The sequence below is a fragment of the Sminthopsis crassicaudata genome, chromosome 6, assembly GCF_048593235.1.
Source record: "Sminthopsis crassicaudata isolate SCR6 chromosome 6, ASM4859323v1, whole genome shotgun sequence".
Lineage (NCBI taxonomy): Eukaryota > Metazoa > Chordata > Mammalia > Dasyuromorphia > Dasyuridae > Sminthopsis > Sminthopsis crassicaudata.
The window spans coordinates 69,944,697-69,966,935 of record NC_133622.1 but is presented as its reverse complement, the minus strand read 5'-3'; positions in this window follow the sequence as shown (position 1 = coordinate 69,966,935).

Here is a 22,239-nt window from a genome sequence, read left to right as displayed (position 1 = left end):
CCTCAAGGAGTTTACATAAGAGTTAACCAATCCACCCCTCAGAAATCAGAAAGCGCTACAAATCAGGTCTTGATTTATTGCTTTATTAATTTGTAGACTTGAGAAAATGATAGGAGAAATGTTAATAATCTAGATTAAATTTACAAGTATATCAAGCATTTTCTACTCCCTTTAGAAAACACGAATGTTTTTTGTATTAAAAAATTTCTGAATTGGGAAAGAATGTGAAGTAAAGATTATACCCATTGAGTAGATAACTGTAGTATATAACTGTAACATAATACTATTATCCTATAAAAATGAAAAATTCAAAGAATTAAGGTAAGTGTGAGAAGCCTTATATGAACAGATACAAAGCCAGTTAGCAGAATGAGAAAAACAATCCACACAATGACCACAACTTTATTTCTTTGAATTAGACCCATGTAGGGAACTCCCAATAAGGAAATCTAGATAGTAGATACACTTGTTTTGAAAATAATTGAAGTCTGATTTGAACCTTAGAGAGTTCTCTAAGACATTGAGAAAGCACATAATTTAGCCAGGGTGACGCAGCTAATAAATGTCAGAGGTATTCTGTGCTGCTTCTGTCTATAATGATGGGAGGAAAACAAAGTTGAATAACATCAGAACTCTCATTAGTGTAATGATCAATTTTTAATTCAGAGCACTAATTGGGAAGATTGCTTCCCTCTCCTTAAAGAAGTAGTGGACTATAAGCAAGACTTTGCTAGAGACAACTCAGATCAGTTCTTGAGAGGCAATTGTTAAATTTTTCATTGTGAATGTTTTTACTCTTCAGAAATCAGCAAACTCTAAAATACAGGATTTGACTTATTGTTAGATCAATAGTATAGACTTAAGAAAGTGATGGAGAAAATGTTAATAATGCATATAATCTGTCTCATGCATACTCCCCCCCCCAGAGAACTGGTTGTTAAACATTCACCACAACTATACATGACGTATATTATCAAAAACTGACAAACTATTCTTTTATCTTGTGTAGCTGTACTTTGTGACAGAAGAAGGCTTTGCTAAGGTATGGGGTAAAGAAAAGAGGAATTATTGTGAAATAATAGTGATGTAGGAAAGAAATAAGCATCAATAAAACATCTGTTTGTAATATAAATCAAAGAAATTTAGGTTACATGCTGAGCTAACAAAAACTTGCCTATGGGTGGTATGTCATAGGTTTATAAGTAAAAGGCATACTGTCCCTCCATCATCCACCCTAAAAAAAATTCCCATATGGAGCATATATCTATATACATATACATACTGGGGCAGTATATATTTTTTTACCATCTTTGCATATAAGATGCCCTATTTAGTGTGTGATCTGGGCCACAATAGTACATGTACAATCTTAAGATTTAGAGTTGGGAAGAGCCTCCATTTGACTGCTAAGAAAACTGAGGCCTAGAGAAGTTAAATGACTTGGCAAATATCTTACAAGTAATAAATTGAAATTCTGGTATTTAAACCAAAATCTCCTGTCTTGAAATCCAGTGTTCTGTCTTTTTGCTATACCTTATTATGAATCTTCTGGTGTGGAGCATACCCTACAGTAAATAAATGAAGTATTTGATAGATAGATAGATGGATAGATGGATGGATGGGTAAGCAGACAGATAGATAGACAGACAGACAGACAGGTAGATAGATAGATAGATAGATAGATAGATAGATAGATAGATAGATAGATAGATGATTAGATGGATAGACATAGATGGATAGATGAATAAGTAGATAGATGGATAGATAGATAGATATGAATAGTAAATAGATAAATTATAGATAGATATGTAGATAAATGTATAGATTGATGGATGATTAGATGGATGCATGAGTGGATGGATGGATAGACAGACACATGCTCTGAGACTTTTCTACCCTGTTTTGAGAGCAATTTAATTATGTATAGGAAGCTATGAGCAGATTCCAGATATCTCCAGGTGTGAACTAGGCATAGTCATTCAGATTCTGAATATGGTAAACATTTGGTAGTAAGGAGGGTTTTGTTTGGGGACAAATAATATACAGAACTGAGAAATGAACTGCTCTATTGGAATTTTCTTATTAACCTACAGTTGTTCATCAGTATTATTGAAATCTATAAGGAGTTAGCTTAATTTAAAATTTTTCATGAAACAAATTCCCATCCCCTCCCATTCCATTGTACTTGAGAGTTAACAGACTAAAACTATTACACTTTTCAAGCTGTTTGCTAAGTCTCCGAGCTTTGTACTTCAGATTAATCCCGAGGTAGCTGCTGCCTTTCCCATTGTTTTCTTTATTAGGAAGGCAAGATTCCCATATGTTTCCCTATAAGACAGAATGACTCAGCCATTTTATATTTAGTGCACCCTCAGATATCTGCTTTAGGTTTTATATGCTGCTGCACAAGAGTACCAATTGGCTGTGACACCGTCTGGTAATAGAATACAGAGCATGTCACGGGGGAAATGGAGATTTTATGTTCATGGTGAAAATAGACAGGGAAATTGTCTGTAGATTCTACCTCAGAAATATACTCTTGGTTCTAAAAGTCAGTCAAATTAATTCATGGCAGTACTTTGGTTCCCATGTTTGGACTGGAGAAGAAGAGACAAGTTTTTACCTTAAACTTAGTTATACATATTTCAACAAAAAAAAAAGTTCATGGTAGATTCATAAAGGTGTTTCTTAGAGGAGTCCTTCTAATTTTTGGTTGCCCAAATTGATTCAACTGTTCTAGACCAGTGGTGCTCTCTGGGTACCAGTTTTAGCTTCCATAATACGAGTGGACTAGATTTGATCTTTAATATCTTTTTTTTTTTTTTTTTTTTTTTTTTTTTTTTTTGCTATAAATAGTATGGAGCAATGAAAAGCATGCAGAAGGCATTTCTATGACATTTTCAGAGTATTTAGAGGAGCATAGATTAAGGGCAGCTAGGTGGCTAGACTATTATTCCTGAGTTCCATTCTGGACTTACACACATAGAAGAGCATTCTGTTTGTCCTAGAATGTAAAATGAGCTGGAGAAGGAAACAATAAACCATTCTTGTATCTTTGCCAAGAAAACTCCAAATGGGATCACAAACAATTAGACATGACATAAATGACTAAACTATAAAAGATTCAGAGATGTAAAGGACTCCAGGAGTTTTTTTAGTCCAATCCCCTCATTTTACAAATAAAGAAACTGAGTAACCCAGAGTTACAAAGATGGTGATAAAGACAGTATTTGAACTAAGATCTTGTGACTCCAAAGTCACTATTTTCTGCCATTTTGTCAGGCTTCTCCAGCCCTCTTCTCTAGGAAGGTAGTAAAGAAAGTCATCCTCCAGTTCCCAGGTACTCACCAACGAGAAAGCTCGTGTCCTGTTCACAGGCTTTCATAGGATCATCACAGCATGACTCTAATCCTGTAAAGACTGGGCCATTCTGCAGTCCTATTATGAGAACAACCCAGACAGGACTATGACTTAGGATCTCATTCATCCCGCTAAGTGAAGATCATACACAGCTTCTATGGCCACATGGAGGAGAATGATGATTCAGGAGACTAACCTTCAAGAAGTTTCCCTAGGAAACTGTCACCTCCTTGGTGCTGTTGCTATTTCTCTGAACCTAATAAATAACTGGTTTTTAACAATATGGCATGATGAAAGTATAAGTTAAAAAGCCTCAATGAAACTTGGTTGCTGTATTTGTGGAAAACAGGTTTTCCTTTTCCTATAGGTTGCTTTGTCTCCTAAATCGCTTATTTTTAGGGATACAAATGTGTATTTCTTACTGCATTAGGTTATATAGATGTGTGTGTGTGTGTGTGTATATATATACATACATATATATATATATATACATTATATATAGACATATATATGTGTGTATATATGTATGTGTATATATATGTTATATTACATATATATGCATGTATCTTTGTATATAAGCCTGAAAACTTTCCATTATTAAGCAGAACCATTTTGCACACTATCTCTGCTCTCCTTGTTCTCTCTCAGTACATAACTGTAATTTCTCTATAGACTATATAAATCCCACACAGTTATATTGATTATTCATTAGTCTGTCTTTTGTCTCCTCTGAGATTCTGCTTCTAGTAAGGCAAGTCTATAAAGCAATGTTACCGATTTTTTAACAACCACACCAGATCTTACACATTCCCATGAGAGTCATCCCCTTAGAAGGCTATTACATTCATTATTGAATGAAGGGGGATAAGGACAGGACTTGGGATTTCATTAGTTCAGGGAACTCTTAGTTAAGAAAACTTACCAGTGAAGGTTAGTACCTTCTCTGAAACCTATAGAGAGTTTCCAAGAGTCCTTTCTTATTTAAGAGACTGTTTCTCTGTCTTCCCATTTACTCATTGAATGTTTAGTAAATATGTGATGGAGTTTCAGAATATTTTCTCCTTTTTTACCTTTTCTTCCTCTCTACTCATTTTTTACTCTTTCTGCTTTTCCCTTCTTACCTTCCTTCCTTTTCCACCTTCCCTTTCTATTTTTCTCTATTTTCTTGGTTCCTTGCTTCTTTCTTTCTTCCCCTCCATCCCACTCACTCTTTCATTCTTTCTTTAATTCAGAAGTCACAGGAAAATCCAGGGATGGCAAAATCATCTCGATAGACTAAGCATCTCACTTCCCTTTGAAGTCATTCTGAACTATGCTGTGAAAATGAACTCCATTTGTTAAGTTAATTGCACAGGCCTTCCCCAACCAACAGCTGCTTTATTCCTGCTGGGGAATAAATCTCATTCAATAAATGCTCTTGTTTTTATCTTCATCTTCAAAATGACTGATCATCAGTGTCTATGAAAGGTTTCAGTGTCCAACAATGGCCAAAATCTTACTGGAGTTGGTCTCACCCAGTAGAAATAAAAACAAAGACATAGAAAGTGTATTTGGCCTTGTGTATTCAGTGAGAATAAGCTAGAAATGGACTGTTATATTTGTGTCTATATCAATAGCTATTTTAAAAAGTCATTCTGGTTGCTATAAGAAGGATAGGGTCTCTATATCTACACAGCAAAAAATGATAGAATGATATGGCAATTTTCTAGCTCAATAGATTAAGGCAGGCAGATCTATCTATCCAATAACTCAGACTTGAAAAGAATTTCCTGTTTGGATTATTAACGAGATGATTTTTGCATCAGTCTGTATGTACATAGAGACAGTATCTCTTTTTTGCATTTTATACATAGAATTCTTGGTGCCTGAGGACTAATATCTGGGAAAACTTGACAAGTGAGAAATACACAAGTTAAGGATTCCTGATGGGGTATGTGAACAAGGGGAAAGAGCCAGTCAAGAGGAAATTAGGTCCTAAGTGCTTCTGGAAAACAAGATAAAGTAGAGGGAAATTATTTCTAGCAGTACGATTTCAGTAACTGCAAAGGGGAAAAAATGGAATTGCTGGTCAACAGCATTTAAAACAATCTCTGATGGGAGGGCTTTATGCACCTCCTTCCACCATCCCCCAAACCTTGTGATTGTCACAGAGTGAGATGAAAATGAACATCAATGAAGGAGTAAAGACATTACCAATAGGGCACCTGAAATGTGTGTATGGAACAGAGGTATTAGGGGAAAGGCTCTTAGTTCAGATTCAATTTTTGAAGGAAGAGAGACAATTGTTCATTATTGAACAGTTCACAAAAAGAGGTTGACTTAGCCGTAATATAGTAAAGATATGTGCGACAATGATTTAATGCAATTTAGCTTCTTCTATTGGTGTATCTCTCCTCCCCATTTCCATATAAAAATGTACCTACTCTCGGCAGGGCAAGACATGGTGACTCATGTTCTTTGTGCATCCATCAGTTCAGATGGTGCTGACGTCATAGAGGTAAGACATTTCTGCCCTGAAGTGACCAGAAAGGAGACAGAAGCAAATCAGGTCCAGAAGAGAGCTTTATCTCTTTTTAAGGAATATTAGGATTTATCTCAGGAAGAGAGTCTTTCAATACCTACTTGCTGTTGGTGATAGTTGGGAATGTGTAAGGAGGTGATCTATAAATTATTTGTATGTGCAAAAGCTTCAGGATTCTCTTAGCATATGTTCTTGGAGTCAATTCCCTTCCCTTTATTGATTCATCCCTGCATCATTTAAACAAGTGATAATTGTTGATTTTTGCAGTTTATCTTGGTTTAAACCTATTCCTTTGGCTTATTAGTCTCTAACCATTGAAGAAAATCACTTAACTATTACTGCAGTTTCCTTATTTGTAAAATGCAGGGACTGGATCAAATAACTTTTCAAGTCTCTTTTAGCTCTAAATTTATGCTGCTATTACTGTGAGAATGGGGAAAAAATTAACATTGACCTTCATTGATAATTCCATTTTATTATATTTTTAGTATTAGGCTATTTAGTAGTATTTAGTTCAATTTCAAAAGTAGTATCTAATAATAGTATTTGTTGTAACTTGGAATAGAGGCTTAAGTGAGGATCAAGAAGATGGGGAAAAGTTTTCTTTGAGGAAATCAGGAGGGATTCATGAGTTCTGATAATACATAAACCAAACATAAGGGCAATAAGGGCAAAGCAGTGATACAAGAGTTAGATCTTACAGAAAAAGAGGAAGTCAGCTCTTTGGAAGATATAGAGCACCTGGAGGTTATACCCTAAAGTTCACTAGATATATGGGGTTGAGGTACTGATTGATAATACCTGATCTTTACTCTTGCATAGGGTTGGGTATTAATGAAAATAACCCCTAATTGTTACATTAACAAATCCAAAATTGGTAAGTGGAGAAAGCAGTTGTCATTGATCATATTTCTGGGAATAATTATAAAAAACTGAGTTTTGCCTGAGTGTATTATCTAAAAAAGACAAGTATGTTTCTGAGCAATCTCTATTTATTTACTACCTTTGAGATTTGTGTGAACTAAGATTAAGATCTGATTCAATTGTGAGGACCCAAAAACAATGTTAAAATGACTTCAGATTTTGTCTAAAGATGAGAATATGAATGCTTTTGCTACGGTGTCTCTTTTTCTCATCAGATAATATGACTAGTATTTTTTAAATTATAAACATAAAGAAATAAAAAAGTTAAATATTTCCTGAGAATTTCACTAATTTCAAAATAAATTAATGTTTGGGGCACCTGTTTTAAAAGCAGATTGCAATGGATACTTAGAATGAAGTTAGGTTCCTTCCTCCTTTTCCTGGACATATGGACGTGGCTATGAGTAGAAAACATCTAATGGAAATGACTGACCAGGATTCCTGAAGAACTTGACCCTTCCACTCAATTGATTTCATTTTTTTCTTTTTCTCATGAGATCAAAAATTTTGGCTTTAATTGTAGCTACTTGAGGTTCGTGAAAGGTTAAGGGCTTCTCGTGATTATAATTCCTTTCCAAAGAAGAACCAACAGTCTCTACATGAGTTTTTGCTCTGTATTTTTTCCAAATATAAAAGAAACCACCTCTTTAAAGATTTAAATTTAATTTCCTTGCTGGATTTCTTTTTTTCTGTCTCTTTGTCTCTGTATCTGTCTCTATTCTTTTTTTTTTTTTTTTGACTCTATGTGTCTCTGTGTCTGTCTCTCTTTCTCTCTTTTTCTTTTTTTGAAGTTACTTTTCTTTACAGTTAATAATATATTTTTTAACAGAGAACCTCAGAATCTCAGTTTACTTCTCTTCATCTGGCCCCCCAAACAAACACACCTGTAATTTATGTAATTTATGAATTCAAAGAAAGAACCTTTTCTAGGAGGCTAGGTTCTTTAGTTAAATTTCTAAAGCATTGTGTTAGTGGGATTCAAGGTCTAAAACTTGGTTCATATATAGGTCAGATTTCTTCTCAATAGAGAAACATTGGTTTAAAACCATAGAGTTAATGAACCTGACTCAGTTTCCAGAGTTTAGGAGCATGATCCAGACTACCATCATAGGCTTCTTGTCATATTATGGGAAGATCAGGATCCACGTTACCAGTTTATATAAAGTATTAAGCCTTTACTATTATTTTCAAGATCCTTTAAGTTAAGCAGTGTCTCTGGAGCCAACTAGGCTAAGAATCTCTTATTGTTCATTCTTTTTTTTTAGAAGACCAATGACATCATGGATAATGTCTTAACTTGTACATGAATTGAATTCAAGTGAGGCAGAGTTGCCCAAAATTTCAAAGCCATCAAACTCTAGTGTCAGGACAAAAGTGAAGATGACTGATAATAAATGATGATCCAACCTTTGCTTGAAATCCACAAGTGCAGAGATAATAGCAATATACAACAATATGCTTGTAATTTGTTATTATCATTTTTCAGTTATTATCAACACTTTATGACCCATTTAGGATTTTCTTAGCAAAGAGATGAGAATGATTTGCCATTTTCTTCTCCAATTCATTTTATAGATGACGAAACTGAGACAAACAGGACTAAGTGATTTGCCCAGAGTCACTACTAAGTAAGTGTCAGATTTAAATTCAGAAAGAGAAGTGTTCTTAACTTCAAGCTTGGAGTTCTATCCACTGTACTACTTAGATGATCAATGCTAATTATAGTTCCAAGAAATTACTGAAAAGGTGTCCTTAAGGAGCCTAAATATATTGATTGATATAGATTATATTAATTAAAGTCCTTCCTAAATTTTGGCACCTGGAATTAAAACCAGTTCTCCCATGTTGTCTGACAGGGACAGCATATATTGTGATTATCACCTCCCATCTGCTAGGCCAATTTTTTTTTATCGAGATCTGTGATTTCATTGATACAGGGAACTTCCAGGGAAAAAATTCCCTTTACTGATGCCAGTTGGCACTTCTTCTATAAATTGTAGTCTTAGAATGTTAGGTGACATGCCCAAGAGTGATGATGGACTCATGATGCAGAACGAGATAGACAATTCTGGACATGAACAATATGGGCATCTGTATTTGACTATGCATGTTTGTTGCAGGGCGTTTGTTTTTCTGTTTCTTATGAAATGGCTGTGGGAATAAGGCATGGGAAAGAGAAACAACAAAACCTTATTAATTGAAAAATAAAATAAAATGAACCTAGAGCTTCCAAACTGGAGGCAGCTAGGTGGTATAGTGGATAAAGTGCAAGACTTGAAGTCAAGTTAATATGTGTTCAAATGCATTCTCTGACATGTATTAGTTTTGTGATCCTAGGCAAGTCATTTAATTTCTGTTTGTGGCAGTTTTGTTTTTTTTATTTTTTTCTGTATTGTGAAGATCAAATGAGATAATGATTATAAAATATTTAAGCATCTAGTGCCTAGCATATAATAAGCACAATATATAAATGTTAGTTATCACCATCATCAACAACTCTGAGGCAGATTTCTATTTACTGAACTGTCTGTACCTCGGTTCGCTTTTGTGTCCCCGAGTATTCCAATCTCAAACCTAAAAGACTGGGCTCAAATTAAGTATCCTTTATGTAATAAAATGAGAGGAAAGCAGGGAATTAATCTTTTGGAATGGACTTGCCACTATGAGAAAGAAAAACCTCTGCTGTTTTTAAAAACTCCTGGAGAAAAAACACTCCCTCCCTTCCTTTAATACCTTTTACCAGTGTCTGGCAATCTCACTGAGAGACGACCCGCCAGCAATTCCTTAGTAGTTTATGGGCTCAACCCTACAGGTTGAACCTGAATTCCTTTTGCAACAGCAATTCTCATTTCCACTTGATGGATTCTCCTACGTCTGATTGCTACAACATTAAAACAAAATCATTCATGGGGACAATTTTATTTTTAAGTTATTTGGAGAAACAACTGTGCAGAGATCAAATTATTAGTCCTTGAAGAAAGTAGTGGCAAAAAAAGGCATTTTGTCTTGTGCTGACAGTGTGCAAAATCTGTACATGGCTTAAACTCAGAAGACTCCTTAAAAACAAAATGTTCCCCTTTGTGTTGGGTTGAGGGAAGGGAGAGAGAGCCAGGAGACAAAAGAAGAAAGAACATCTCCCACTGCCTGATTGCCTGGGACAGACCCCACCTGTATGCATCTAGTAGCTATAAAGGAACTATTTACATGAATCTCAACTCAATATGGTGCCTGCCTCTTAGTAAGTACTTGTTCCAGACCTACCTACCTACTGTAGTTCTCTTCCTTGATTTTTAATCTCTTTTAATATCCTGGATTCTTTTAGCAGTTTGTTAAACTCCATGGATCTCTTAACAAAATTCTCTTTTTATAAGCATAAAATAAAATATATAGTATCTCAAAGGAAACCAATTACATTGAATGATAAGTACTGAAATGTTAAAAAAAAAAATAAGTGTATGGAGGGGGCAGCCAGGTGGGGCAATGGATAGAGTACCAGCCCTGAAATCAGGAGGACCTGAGTTCAAATGTGACCTCAGATACTTTACATTTCCTGGCTATGTGATCTTGGGCAAGTCACTTAACCCTAATTGCCTCAGCAAAAAAGAAAAAAAAAAGAAAAGGAAAAAAAAGTGTGTGGAGCCAAGGTTAGGAACCTCTAAAAATCTAAATATTCTTCTAGTTGCTGTATCAGCGTGCCATGGCAAGATTGGGAATGGGAAGTGGGTAAGAGTGACTTGTCCAGTGAGCAAATGGAAGAACTTCAGGATCTGAAAAATGTTGTATCTTATTACCTGATGTGTCAAGCTTTGAAATCTAATGGATATTCCTCCTAAAGAAAAAGGTATTGTTATTTTCTGAGCGAGATAAGGGAAACTCATGTTAGTCATTGTTGTAAGTTTCTTGGCTGTACTGCCATTTTCCTCTTTTTATTCTGAAGTCTTGCTCACTTCTTGTAATTTTCCCTCTCTCATGGCATTTTGCATTCAATCTCTTAATAGGCACAATGAAAATGTTCCCAGGTATTGTTAACCATTATATTACCCACAGACTTGTGGAAGATTTAGTTGCTAACAAGAATGTGAAATACCCACGTCATTGAGAACATGGAATCCATTGAAGTCTTGTCTTGAAATAGTGTGATTTTAACTCTTTTTTTTTTTTTACTGGAGCTGTGATTTTTCACATACAAAAATTATAATCTTTGGTCATACTAAAAATCAGTTTTATTACTTTATCAATGATGTCACTGGGTACTGAAAGGTCAAATGTTTTCTCTAATATCACCTTAACATAAAACTGGACTCATGATTCACTTTTTAATTGTGTAATTCCCATATAGTCCTGCATCCTTATTCCTGCTGTGACCTTAGTTATAAATATGATCATAGATATGAGCTGTTTGATAGCACTAGTCATATACAATCTATCTTTTCATTTTCTACTTTGCTGTGCCTTCTTCACAGTACAAGGCAACATAAAATAATGGAAAATACCCTAGACCTTTATTCAGAAGGTCTGAGTGCATGCTCTATGAAGAGCATATGAAGGAGCTAAAAATGTTAAGCCCAAGGAAGAGAAGAGAATGGGAAAATGTTACTATGGTTTTCCTTCTATCTGTAGAAGAGATTGTGGAATAATAGAGATTACAAAATGCACCAGATTATGGGATAATATAGTATTATGGGATCTCAGAGAGTATATGCTTCAACCCCTCATTTGAAAGATGGATAAACTGAGCTACAGAGAGAGAATGATTTGTCCGAGGTGACTGAGCTAGTGAGCAGCACAGACAGTTTTAACCCAGACGCTCTGATTCCCAGTCTCTCCTGCCTCTTATTTTCACTTTCTTGCTTGATTTTAAAGGGCTAAGCTAGGTTCAATGAGCAGGAGTTTCAAGAAGGCAAATGTAGACTTTTTATAAAGAGAAAATTCCTCCAAGTGTCATGGCATGCCCCTGCTGCTGGAGGAATTCTTTCTTATAGGAAGTCTTCAAGTAACCCTTAAATGGTCTGATGTTAAGGGATTCTTACTTGGGGGAGTCTTTAGCTTTTGGAAGGGTAGCCTCTGAAATGTTCCCAACCTTCAGATTCTGTAACTTAAGAGTTTGTGAAACCTCTGTTAGTGAAGAAATCCCATTTCACCTTCTCATCTCTTTTTATCAGAAGCCCAGAGGCCTAAGGTCAAAATGGTACTGGAAAGATTGGTGTATGCTCCATTATGCCAGGTAATGGTGATGGAGTGGGGGAGGATGTCATGGCATTAAATTCTAACTAAAATTGTGTCAAATGCACCAGGAAACTGGGCTTGAGAAGTAGATCACTCCTTTTGTGCCCATTCTTTTGTCACCTTCCTCAGCAATGATGGATAGATTGGATGAGAGCAGGCCTTGGGGACATGATAGCCTGCTGGATTTTAGATCTAACTGTCCTGTCAGCTGGAAGTAAGTAGTAAATTCTGGTGCTAAATCCTCAGCATCTCTAAACCAGAATACAACAAAATATAAATAAATGAGGCAATGTCCAGGTGACAGTTTTCCTAGATGAACCCAGATTGTATTCTCACCTGGAACTACTTCTGGGACCTGGAGATTATAGCCACGGTTCACCCTTCCTCTCTAGCAGACATCTCAGAGAGAAGTGAGCCATCTTGTCTGGCCAGTCTACTGGCTTTCCCTGCTAGGAACAACTCAACATTAACACACAATGTCACTGCTATAATTGCTCCCTCCTGCAATCCCCAGGGAAACAGAAATCACTCTGTAGCACAATGTAAATCACAGGGCTTGTCTTTATATTTCAGTGATTTGGAGTGACATCCTATTAAAAGTGCTGGCAGACACAAACAGGATCAGGTGGTAAGAAGAATTAAACAAGAATTATGCTTGGCTGGGTAATCTTGGGCCTAAAACTCAGTGTTATAACCATCAACTCTACCCACGTGTTCCACCTGGATCCGGGTAGTGAGCTCTTACTTCAGAAGTAACCTTAAGAGTAGAAAAATAATAAGACAGGTTACTAGTCTTTGCCACCACCATTATTTCTTACTCTCTGCTTAGCAACCAGCTGCCCTTTAGTGAATGAAGGGGATTTTTTTTTTAGAAAGCAGACTTTATTTTATCTCTAGCCTGTAGTACCTATCAGTTTTGACAGCTCCCCAGTAGCAAAATGGTGCTTGACCTCAATAGATTAACAAGTGGGAAGGATAAGTCAAATACTAATGATAGAACTAAATGAAATAGCAGAAGGAAGAAACACCATAGGACCATCTTCCATATGAAACCTTTCCTGATTTCCTCAATTGTTCCTTGAATGGTCAAGTGCGCCGTCCATAGAGCACAAGACTCAGAGTAATAAGGACCTGAGTTCAAAACCAACCTGATGCTTAGTGGCTATGTGAATCCAAGCGTACCTCATTTCTGTAAAATGGACACAGTAATAAAACCTACCTCATGTGATGGCTACAAGAATAAAATGAACAAATCAACGAGTCAGATCCTGACTCTGGGACTTGCTATAAATAAGCATGACTTTGGGAAAGCATTTAAACTCGCTAGAACTTCAAACGAAAAATTAGAGGGGTAGTTTAGAAAGTCACTAAGGTTTCTTCCAATTCAATATCTGTGATCACTCTGTCCAAGACATTAAAGACTTACCTGTTAGGATTACTAGGTGAGAACTCAGGTTGTCTGGACAGTGACAAGGTGACAGAGACAACGGCTCGTTACAGGAAGTCAAATCTCTCAGACTTACCTAAATATATAAAGTAAATACTGATATGTAAGACTGTGCCCTTTCTTTTCATTTAATTCTCATTCATTATTTGAGATTATAAATTTCAAAAAATCAGAAACAAATCTCACTGGAGTCGTCCCTAAGGACCATGGCCAAATCAAATCAGCCTCCCAGTTCCTTTGTACCTCCATACACAGATCTAGTTCAGATTTCCTTATTCTCTAAGAATATAGAAAATGAGATGCACTCAATTGATTTTGTGTTTATTTATGCTTACTCCAGCCATTCTGGCAGGCACTAAAACATGAAGACCAAAGTTAATCTGTTTCTGACATTATGGCCCTTACTTTCTCCTCTGAACCTAGTATCTGAGGCCATGGTTAGAGTCTGAACCTGTAATCTAACTGGCATAGAGAACTTCCACGGGAAGAAATTGTGTCTATGAATGCCAGCTCCATCCCTACAATTTATAATTCTAGAGAGTTGTACAGTTCTTTAGTTGGGTGGGGTACCAGCTGTAAGATTTCATCTCATTATCTGATCTGACCTTCAGAGGATTAAGCTTTGCCCAATTCTCTGAATGAGTAAGGAGAAAAATCTGGATCTTCACAATATTTGCTTATTTAACAATCGTTTCTCTCATTGGCAAACGTCACCTCTATTATATAAATATACATATATGCCTGTGTATACATATATATGTGCATACATAAACACAGCATTTACATATGCCTATGAATATATATATATATATATATGTATATATATTATATATATGTGTGTGTGTATACATATACATTTATATCTGCATGGGCATGCATATAGATGTACATGGCATGTGTTTATTTATACATATATATATATTCATATATGTGTATGTATAAAATCAGTTGAATCTTGTTGCAGTGGGTTCTTATAATATGGAAGTCGAGTTTAATATAGTGTAATTTTATTGCGAAATTGCATTGGTTGGGACAACATTGTACAGGATATGCCAATGGGCACTGACAGAATGACCTCAAGATATATACTATGCTTGTGTTCCTGCATGACCCATTCTCCATAAATATGCAAAAAATACAGGCTGCTTTCCCTTTTTATAGAATGCAGAAGAGCTTTAAAAATTGCTCTCTAGTTTGCATTTTATCTGGTAAGGTGAGGAGTTCTTAAACAGGATGGAAAAAATAAATCTAGGCAAGAAGCAAAAATAATTTTAATAAAAACTAGAAAAAGTGAGAATAATCACAAAATAATGTAGGAAAATATTGGTAAGTAGGATAAAATGACAAAAAATATATAGTGTCATCCAAAACATGAAGTTATTTTAGTGTGATTAGGTATGTTGGGGGCATATGCATTTCTTAAAAATAGTACAATACTTAGTTTGATTATTCATATGAGCAGATAGGAAATGGAGACGTCTAGAGCATCACATTATTAATATCATTGTTTCAAGAAATCAGTGGTCATTTGTGTAGGGATTCACTTCACCTGTGAAATTTAAGCCAAACAACAAATATCAATCATTAAAGCATTTATTATGCACTTAATGTGTATAAGAATTATACTCATTGCTGGGGAACAAAATAAAGCACAAGGCAGATCTCAAAGAATTCACTAACTGAAGTACTGGGAATTTGATCCTAGACTCCTAGAGGTTATAAGAGGCCACTGGCATTTACTGAATAGAGGAGTGACTATATCACACTTGTGTTTTAGGTGAATTACTATGTGTGGAGGAGAGAGAGTAGTGGAGAAGGATTTGAGGCAGGGAAGTAGGCTGTTATAAAAATCCAGTTGTGAGATGATGAAGGTCTGGACTCGAATGGTGACTGTGTGAATGGAGCTGGGGGAAATTATTAGAGAGATGCTGTAGAGATAGAATTGACAGGATTTGGCAACTAACTGAATGTGGAGTGAGTCAGAGGCTCTCAATGAAAAGCAATAATGGGCCAAACAAGGACCTAAAAACAAGCTATATGCAAGATGAACAGAGAGAAAGCACTAGAATTAAAAATCAGCCAATCAGAAAGCAAACAAACAGCACCAAAACATTTATTATGCACCTACTATGTGCCAGAAAGTGACTGTCAACACTGATAACAAATAATCAATCACAGAGGTTTGGCAACCATTGTTAACTCCCAAAATACCAAATAGCTCACAGGAGTTAAAAGCAAAAAGCTTTCTTTATTCTATCAAGGTAGAAAAATTAGATACATATGTTGGAGCTCGTTCTAGTAAGAGAAGTGAAGCAATGGGGCTAAACCTTGATTTATGTATTTGTGTCTAGATAAAGAATCGGTATAATGTAGCAACAATGGTGAGACATAATAGCAACAGTGAGGAAAAACCTAAGAAGGGCTTCATGGCTGGGCCTGCTGGTGCTTGCCCAGACTCAGGGACCATCAGTTCTGCTATTTAGTTACAGCAAAGTTCATCCAGAGCCCAAAAAATTCTTAAACAGCTCAAGGCTAGTTTGCTTGCTAGGGCTTAGCTCTGGAAAAGAGGGTGTCTAAAGAGAGAGAGGTGGTCTTGGATCCTGGTGAGATACAAGTTAGTCCTGGCCCTCAAAGCACTCATGATTTTTCAGGGGAAACAACAAACAACAAAATATGTACAAATAAACTACATACAGGATAAATAGGAAGGAATAAAAAAAAACAAATTAAAGAGATATTGAGTTAAGAGATGTTGAGAAGGGCTTCCTGTAAAAGATGGGACTTGAAGAAAGCCAATAGATAAAGATGTAGAGGGAGAACATTTCAGAGAGAAGTGAGGAAGGTGGGAAGGGGGAATGTCTCAAATCAAGAAATGTCATTTTTTATTTGTGGAATAAAAAGGAGGTCCTTGTCACTGGATTGAGAAGGACATAGTAGGGAATAAGATGTAGGGAGACTGGAAATGGGAAATGGTTATGAAGGCTTGAGGACACCAGAGGATTTTGTATTTGGACTTTATTGGTCAGACTTCCACTTTAGGGAAATCACTTCGGGCTGAATGAAGGATAGATGGGAGTGGAAGGAGCCTTGAAGACCACTGCAATGGTTGAAACTTGAGGTGATAAGGATTGCACCAGGGGAAAATGTTGCAAAAGTGAAGTTGATAGACCTTAACAACAGACTGAAGATGGAGGGATGGGGGAATAAAGGGAGAAGCAGTAAGGGACTAATGATAAGATCTAGATCACAAGCCTGCAGAAATAAGAAAATGGTTGTTTGTTTATCCTTCTCCAAGAGGACCATGACTTCAGAGAACCAGTGCCATGACATGCGAGTGAGGGAGGGCTGTACAAAGTGACCTGTCTTCCTTTCCCTCCAGAACCTTCTTGTCCAGTAGCCAGATATAAATCAGGACGACTAGAGATGGCCCTGGATACAGAGGGAGACCTTGGACTTCAACAGGTCTCAAATTGACTAAGGCTATACCCATTTGTGATTAAAAATGGGTAGCAATTGAGGCAAATGATCTCCTCTTTGACTTAGTCCAAAAAACAAAAATCAGAATAGTAAATAAATAAATCTGGGATGGGGAGACCCTCAGGGTTTCTGGCCAAAGCAGAAATGATTGTTATTTACATTCAATATGAGCCAATTGGGACCCAAATAACAACAGTAACAGAGAAAAAAGGAGTGTGAAAGAAAGTGTATAAAGGAAAAGATAATGAATTCCACTTTGGATATGTTGAGTGGAAAACTTCTACTGAACATGTAGTTTGTGGGATGTTATGGGCCAGAGCTCTGAACTTGAAACAAAGGATTCTTACTTACAAGGTACTAAGTCAGTGAATTGATAGAGACAATAGTTATCTAATTTAGCATGGTTCAGTATGATTGATTTGATCCTACTAGGAGATGTTATGGGCCAGAATCCTACAACAAATAATGGTTTCCTAGTGATATAATGATTGATTTATACTCAGCCAGGGAGATTCAGAGACAAGCAGACAGAAGGCTGGAGGCTTAAGGCTGGAACACAAGCCCTTGGACTCAGACAGATTCATCCCATCTCACACCACCTTGGTGACAGGCTCTCCTCTTTCGCTTCTCCACTGAAACCAAGACTCTGGAAGGCCCCCAGAAAACTACCCCAGCTCAAGTGAAGGAGATAGGACTTTGAAAGAGATAATAAAGGATTTGGACTTTAACACCTGGCTGTACTTGTGATTATTCAATTGAAAGGAAGGCTGCCTCCAGAGACCCCAAGAAAACCTCAACAGAGAACATTGCATTTTAGAGAGAACATTACAGTGGGGGATGTGAGATTGGAGGCCAGCAGGGCAATGATTGGAATGAGGTTTCTCATAGGATTGTACCTTGGATTCAAAGGAAGTCAGGAAATGTTCCCATTCTCACCCCAGGAAGGTCAGTCACTGAGTCACAGGGTCCATCCATGAGCCTGTAGGATGTAAGAAGACTTGCTGATGCTGAAGGTGATGGGGGATTCTGGAGTGTGAGTAGAGGTACTCATGTAATATAACCTCTGGGGGAGACAGCAATAACTTTAGGGTACCCTGATCTTAGGGTATTTCTGTTTTTTTAAATATGTCAATGATTATAAAATTAGGAATATAATAATACTTCTTCCCTTAGATTTTAGAGAAGATATTAGTGATCCTGAGACTTGTTCTAACAATCAGTCAATAATTTCAAGTCTTTTGGTCTTAGAATAGTCCTACAAACCTTATTGTTAATTGGGCAGTGATAACAAAATTCTTGAGACCACTCCTTGGTTCTACCCCTAACATTACATAACATTAGCATTTCAATAACATGGATAAATGTGTCTTCTTGCTTCTGTTTCTTTGCTAAAACTCTTAAAACTTATCCAGCTTACTATAAATTTTCCCCCTTATCTTGGAGATGGGTTCAAGCCTAAAAATTCTTGCGACACCAGTCTGTAACCCCAACCTTTTGGGATCCCTTTCCAACCTTAATAGTGTGACATGGTCTGTCCTTTGCTTTAGAAAGGTCATTTTAACAGTTGAGTAGGATGAAGTGGAGAGTGGAGAGACTTGGGACAAGGAGACCAAGCAGCAGACTGTGAAGGTCTGTGGTGGCAAAGTCAGAGTAGAACAAAACCCTATGCAAGAGATTAAAATCAATAAGCTTTGGCAACAGGATGGATAGGAAGGTTGAGTGAGGATGACACATGGAATAGGAGTCTGAGTGACTAAAAAGATGGTCCCCTTGACAGTAACAAGGAGGTATGGAAGGAGGGAGATTTGGGGTGAGGAGATAATGAGTTCAAAGATAGGATCATCCTTGAGTTGAAATAGAGTAGAATAGGTCATGGAAAATGAGTAAATTGAGCAGCTGGGTTAAGTTAATAGTAGAATAAATCATAAAAAATATTAGTAAGTTGAGGAAAGTGTTTGAAGTCTTTAAGAGAGACTCTGAACCAGATAAATTCACTGAGTGTCATGGAGGGCAGAAAACAATATTTGTCAGAATTTTCATTGAGTGAACATGAGTCAGAAAGAGTAGTGAGGGGGAGAGAAGAACTTGGAAGCTTCTTGTTTTTAATTTCTCTTGCTAACTAGATGCCAAATTCTTTTCTTTCTTCTGCTGAGTTAATCCAAAATGCCTGAAGAGCTCTATAAATCCAATCTCATGGGTGTGGTAGTGGACACCTCGTTCTAGTTATAGCTCTGATGACCAGGTAGAGTCCAGCTGTACAAGCACGTGTTAGGGAAAATATATGTCTATAATATACAAGGTGCTGGGATACAAGGGAACATCCTTCTCCCTTGAGTGGCTTATATTTTACCAGAGGAATACAGCAAATAAATAAGTAACCACCAAAAAGGAGATGCGGAAAGAGTAGAGATCAGTCCACCCATACCTTCTTATAATCTGTGATTCTTTTCTTGTTCATTCATAGGTTCTCCACACATTGGAGGTTTTATTACAGCTCTTTCTATCAACATAACACACCTATTGTAGAACCAGCCCAGTCTCCTTTTCCCATCATATATTTTTTCAATCTTACCCCACATCCTTGACCACATGGCATTGATAGATAATATGCTGCCATTTACTTATCCCCATTAGGTGTCTTATTCCCTTTGGGGTATCTGCCACCTTGATTCTCTAAATGCTGTGGGAGTTCTGTGACTAGAAATCACATGCCAATAGGAGAATATTTGTATTAAAAAGATGGTATTCTGTGCTTGACATTATCTTGGAATCTATGAGCACTATGCACATTTGAACTTAAAATTGCATTCACTCTTTGGCTCTTTGAACTCGGCCCAAATCACTGTCTGGCTGCTTTATCTGGTCAAGAATTTTTAAATTAATCAATGAAGTAGCAAATTAAAATAAAGTTAAAGCTTATATATATTATGCAGATGTTGTCCAATTGATTGTTTATATATAGATAATTTGCTTGATTGTTTTTGATTAATCATGACACTTATTGAGGAAACCCTGTAATATTTTGGATTATAGTAAAATTACCCAAACTGGAACATTGGGGGGCCTTGCCCTCTTTGAAGAAACAAAATCCTTTCATTTCAGGCCTATGGCTCATGTCAGAGATTTATACCTTAGAAGAACATACATCTCTCTGTAATAATTAAAGAGCTATTTTCTCCAAGGTTGCATTTTCAAGGATGCTCATTATTTAAGAGAAGTCCTTAAGCATCCTATATTAATATATATTGTTTGAGGTAAATCACAACCCATTGATGACCTAAAAGATGTCTTAGAGAGGTAAGTGTCTGTGGCAGAGAAAGATTAAATAATTTGCCCTTGATTGAAAATCTTGCTCTGTCAGATTTAGCATTTGAATCTTTAGGCTCCAGAATTATATCCATTATATCATGTTGACATATGTAAATGGAGTGGATAGAATGATGAAGTTGGAATCAAAAAGACTTACTTTGAAGCCTGCCTCATACATTTACTAGCTGTGTCACCTCCAGCTTTTCAATTAATCTCTCTTAGTTTCAGTTCTCTAATCAGTAAAAATAGGATAATAAGAGCAGTAGTGAGGATCAAATGAAATGACACATGTAAAGTGATTTATAAACCCTGAAGAGCTGTTATTATCATTTAACTCCAGCAATTTTCCTCTGTATCCTACATTAAGAAGAACTATAAAATAAAAAAAAAAATAGTAAAGATGTTATGAACTAAGATTCTTGCCTCTCATAAATGGAATCCTTGCTGATGATTGAATATAAGACAACAGAAAGCTGGGGTGAACACTTTGAGAATGGTTGTGTTGTTATGCAAATAATTTTCTACCCCAACACTTTGCACAGATTATGACTTCTAGGATTTCTAAGTTCAACTTCAAGGCAGATCTCTTGCTGAATTGTAAAGCTTCCCAAATTTTAAAATAAACAAACAAAAACAACAACAAAATCAAACTTATTGGAGAGAGGGGGTAATGTTGGTGGTAGTTCAGACCATATTCACTCAATTGTTGTTGGGTGTTAACTCCTGATGCTGGGAGATACAGCCCTCCAGTCTCCTGTGTCTTTTCAGAAACTAGATCTTGAAATCCCAAAGGCATGATTTGGGTAAGGAAGGAGTACCTGCTGTTAAAGACTCTAACCAGAGGGGTTGCTTCCCAGAGACTATATTATTGTTCTTCTTTTGCTGCAATTTGGATAATAGGATTGCGGTGTTCACTCTTTAATAAACTTGAGCTCACCAAGAGCCTTCATAGCATTGAAGAGAGAAAATTTCTTTCCAGATGAGTTGTTTAGAGGCAGTGCTATTAATAAAGCTGTGTATAACAGCTGCCTTTATTTATTCATAAATATGACACAAACATCTTACTTGTCAAAAGGAGAGGATTTTCTTTTACTATAAAAAGATAATTAATTCAGGCTGGATAAACTTAATGGCGCATTTACCATCTGGGCAAAGCAAACAAAACACCAGAATAGAATAGTGTGAAGACAGAATAATCAAAATATGGAATAAAATTCCATGCTTAAACTGGATGTTGATCTCCTGAGCAACAAATAATTTTCCACCCCGAGTACTTTGCACATGTTGGTTTGAAAAGAGAAACACAACACAGTAGTGCACAGAGAAATAGAGCAGCTGAGCCGGGAACCAAAGTGGCATCCACTTGTGCTTTAAATGAACAGCCCCATTAAATAAGGGCTCTGTTGTGGTAGCTCAGCAGCTGACTTTACTTGCTTCTCATGAGAAATATTTGCAGGTATGGACAGCCCCTTGAATCCTGAGATTCAGCCATTATTGAGTCTCAGGAAGTGTTTGTTTTGGAAAGTGAATAATAGGTAAATGATGGCCAAGATCTTCAAATTTTTCAGTTCAAACGACTGAAAGGTAGCACTTAGCCAAAGGAGAACTCATCATTTTTTTCTCTCCCCACCCTATAAGTTTCCTTCTAGATATCACCATTTAGGTCCACAGCCTTAAAGTTATCCTTGACTCTTCACTTTCCCCTACCCAATAGATTCAATTGAATCTACTGCATCTTTCCCAGATGTTCCCTTCTCTTTAATGTTACAGTCCCCATCTTAGATCAAATCTTTATTACCTCTTGCCTGGATGACTACAATGGTCTACTAAAGGTCTTCCCTACATCAAGTCTCTCCCCATTCCAATCCAGTCTCCATAGAGTAGCCAAAAAGTTTTCCCTTCTGACCATGTCACTATTCCAATCAATCACTTCCAATATATTGCTCCCTGTTACCTATGACTTTTAAAACTCTAC